The 3375-nt window shown below is 46.1% G+C and overlaps 1 protein-coding gene across 1 annotated transcript in view; it reads right to left on the bottom strand.

Moving 5' to 3' along the window:
- Nucleotides 1–3375, bottom strand: part of PHACTR4 (phosphatase and actin regulator 4) — a 149235-nt gene that overhangs the window by 13519 nt on the left and 132341 nt on the right. The window lies entirely within an intron of this gene.

The following is a 3375-nucleotide window of genomic DNA, read 5'->3' as shown; positions in this document are numbered from 1 at the left end:
AAAAAAAAAAAAAGCTATCACCACAAAAAAACTCAATTAGACCCTGAGTTTTCTGATCTGTAAAGTGAAGGTTTGGACTGAAGTGGTGGCTCCCAAGCAAATTTACCTCTTCAGGAGCATTAGAGACTGTTTAAAACACAGATTCCTGGCTGGGTATGATGGTTCACGCTTTTAATCCCAATACTTTGGGAAGTGGAGGTAGGAGGATTGCTTGAATCCAGGAGTTCGAGACCAGCCTAAGCAATACAGTGAGACCTCGTCTCTACAAAAAAATAGAAAAACTAGCTGGATGTGGTGATATGTGCCTGTAGTCCTAGGTACTCAGGAGGCTAAGGTGGAAGGATTGCCTGATCTCAGGAGGTCAAGGCTGTGGTAAGCCATGATTGAGCCATGGAGGACAGAGTGAGACCCCAAATCAAAAAAAGAAAAGAATATGGAACTGCAGTCTTGATTCAATAGCTATATGACCCTCAGAGATTGAGGTCAAATTCTTTTACCCAGGCTGATCTTGAACTTCAGGCAGTCCATCCACATGACTGCCCGAGATGGCTCCGAGGCTCAAATCTCACCTGTTCTGTCACGCCTCACAATTCCTCAATGGCTTCCTATTGCCTTCAGACTCAGATTTCACAAGTTTCCATGTGCTTTTGCCCCTGCTCACCTCTCCAGCTACTTGTCTCACCACTCAGAGTCTCTGCACTCTAATATTCTAACGACGCTAGGTTTAGAATTAGGTAATCATGATTTTCAACCCATCTCCTTCCCTCCCACCTTTTTCCTCTCTCCCTCTCTCTTTGTCTCTGTATGTCTTCCTGGTTTATTTGGCATAACTGTCTACTTGAGAGCTTGTTTGGAGGTTCTAGCAGGGGAGCGCAGCTACTTGTATACCCTTGACCGAATAACGGTCCTCCTCTAGCGGGGATGGTCGTCCTCTTCGACCGAGCGTGCAACTTCGGGAGGGACGCACATGGAGCGGTGAGGGAGGAAGGGGACACCCGCCTAGCCAGCCAGATCAGCCGAATCAACCCTGGCGATCAATGGGGTGACAGATGTCGCAGCCAGATCGCTCTCATATCCGCATAGCTGTCTACTTATCCTCTAAAACAGCCTAGAGGTCACCTCCCAAGGAAGACTCCCTGACCTCCCTCCTCCACCCAGGCTGAGGCAGGGCCCTCTACAGCGTCCCTTGTAATACCTCTTTCTTAGCACTTTTACATTCTATTCTAACTGCTCATTAATCTGACCTCTGCATCGATGGTTCCCAGCTTTCTCATTAGAATCAGCTGGAAGCTCTTTAAAGCCCCCAATGCCTTGCCTCACCTCAGACCAATTAAATCACACTTGGGGTGAGAAAAAAATTAATATAAAAAAAAAAGAAAAGAATATGATTACATATAGCATCCATAGGCCAAATCCAATCTGAGATCTGCTTTTGTAGAGACTTAAAGCAAAGAAATGTTCTTATCTTTTTTTAAGCCAGGGTCTCACTCTGTCATCCAGGCTGGAGTGCAATGAGGTGACCAGAGCTCAGTGTAACCTCAAACTCCTAGGCTCAAGTGGTCATCCTACTTCAGCCTCCAAGCAGCTGGTACCACAAGTACACACCACCATGCCCAGCTAACTTTATTTTTTTTTGTAGTGACAGAGTCTCGCTATGCTGTCTAGGATGGTCTTAAATTCCTGGCACCAAGCAATCCTCCCAAATCCTCATCTTCCAAAGCTCTAAGATTACAGGTGTGAGGGACCACACCTGACCATGGTTTTACATGTTTTTTTTTGAGTTGGAGATCCTCTCTGTTGCCCAGATGAGTGAAGTGGCATGACTATGGCTCACAACAACCTCAAACTCCTAGGCTCAAGCTATCCTTCTGCCTCAGCTTCCCAGGTAACTGGGACTACAGGTATGTGCCACTGTACCCAGCCAGTTTTTATATTTTTTAAGGTTGTTTAAAAAAAGAGAGAGAGAGAGACTGTATGTGGCTGGCAAATCTTAAACTATTTACTCTTTGATTTTTTTTTTTCCTTTTCCAAGACAGGGTCTCACTGTCACCCAGACCAGAGTACAGTGGTTTGATCCCAGCTCACTGCAGACTTAACCTCCTGGGCTCAAGCGATCCTTCTGCGTCAGCCTCCCAAGTAGCCAGGACTACAGGTGAGCACCACCATGCCTGGCTAATTTTTTTGGTTTTTTTTGTAGGGATTAGGTCTCACTATGTTGCTTAGGTTGGTCATGAACTCCTGGGCTCAAGTAATTCTCCTGCCTGGCTTCTCAAAGTGCTGGGATTACATGCATGAGCTACTGCATCTGAACAATCCTTTTTTTGTTTTTTGAGTTGGAGTCTCACACTGTTGCCCAAGGTGGCCTCTATTTCCCTTTCCCTGATTTTTTTTTTTGTGTTTGTGTGTGTGGAGGGGGTGGTAGTAGAAATGAAGCTATTTCAACATATGTGTAAATTTTGTATTATTATTATTACATTGTTCAATTTTTTTTTTTTTTGAGTTGGAGTCTCACTCTGTCACTCAGACTGGAGTGCAGTGGTCGCTCCCAGCCACTGCAGCCTCAACCTGCTGGGCTCCGGCGATCCTTCTGCCTCAGCCTTCCAAGTAGCTGGAACTACAGGCGCGCACTACTACGCCCGGCTAATTTTTGATTTATTTTAGATATGAGGTCTCGCCAAGTTGCCCAGGCGGGTCTCGAACCTGCAGGCTCAGGCAATCCACTCACCTCGGCCTCCCAAAGCGCTGGGATTACAGGCTGAGCTACCAAGCCCGGCTATATTGTTTTACTTTTGATTAAAGGGGTACATGTGCAGGTACAAGGTATATTGCATGACGGTGACATCTGGGCTTCTATTGGGCCTGTCACCCAGGTGGTGAGCATGATACTCCCTGGGTGGTTTTTCAACCTTTACCCCTCTCTTTCCTTTCCAACTTTAGGAAAATGTCTGTTATTCCCATACTTATGACTATATGTATTCAACGTTTAGCTTCCACTTATAAGTGAGAACCTGCAATATTCAGTTTTCTTTTTCTTTTTTCTTTTGAGTTGTAGTCTCACTCCATTGCCCAGACTGGAGTGCACTGGCCACCGCAGGCTCGACCTGCTGAGCTCCAGCGATCCTCACGCTTCAGCCTTTCAAGTAGCTGAAACTACAGGCACACGCTACCACACCCAGCTAATTTTTTATTTATTGTAGAGACGAGGTCTCGCCCAGTTGCCCAGACTGGTCTCAAACCCCTGGGCTTAGGCAATCCTCTTGCCTCCTCTTTCCAAAGTGCTGGAATTATAGTGCAAGCAACCACGTCCTGCTCCCATTACTTTTTCTTTTTTTTTGAGTTGGAGTCTCACTCTGTTGCCCAGACTGGAGTGCAGTG

This window comes from Carlito syrichta, unplaced genomic scaffold (genome assembly GCF_000164805.1).
Source record: "Carlito syrichta isolate Samal-C Ts95f unplaced genomic scaffold, Tarsius_syrichta-2.0.1 Scaffold309286, whole genome shotgun sequence".
Taxonomy (NCBI): Eukaryota; Metazoa; Chordata; class Mammalia; order Primates; family Tarsiidae; genus Carlito; species Carlito syrichta.
Note: the sequence above shows the minus strand (reverse complement) of the source record. Positions and strands in the feature narration are given on the sequence as shown.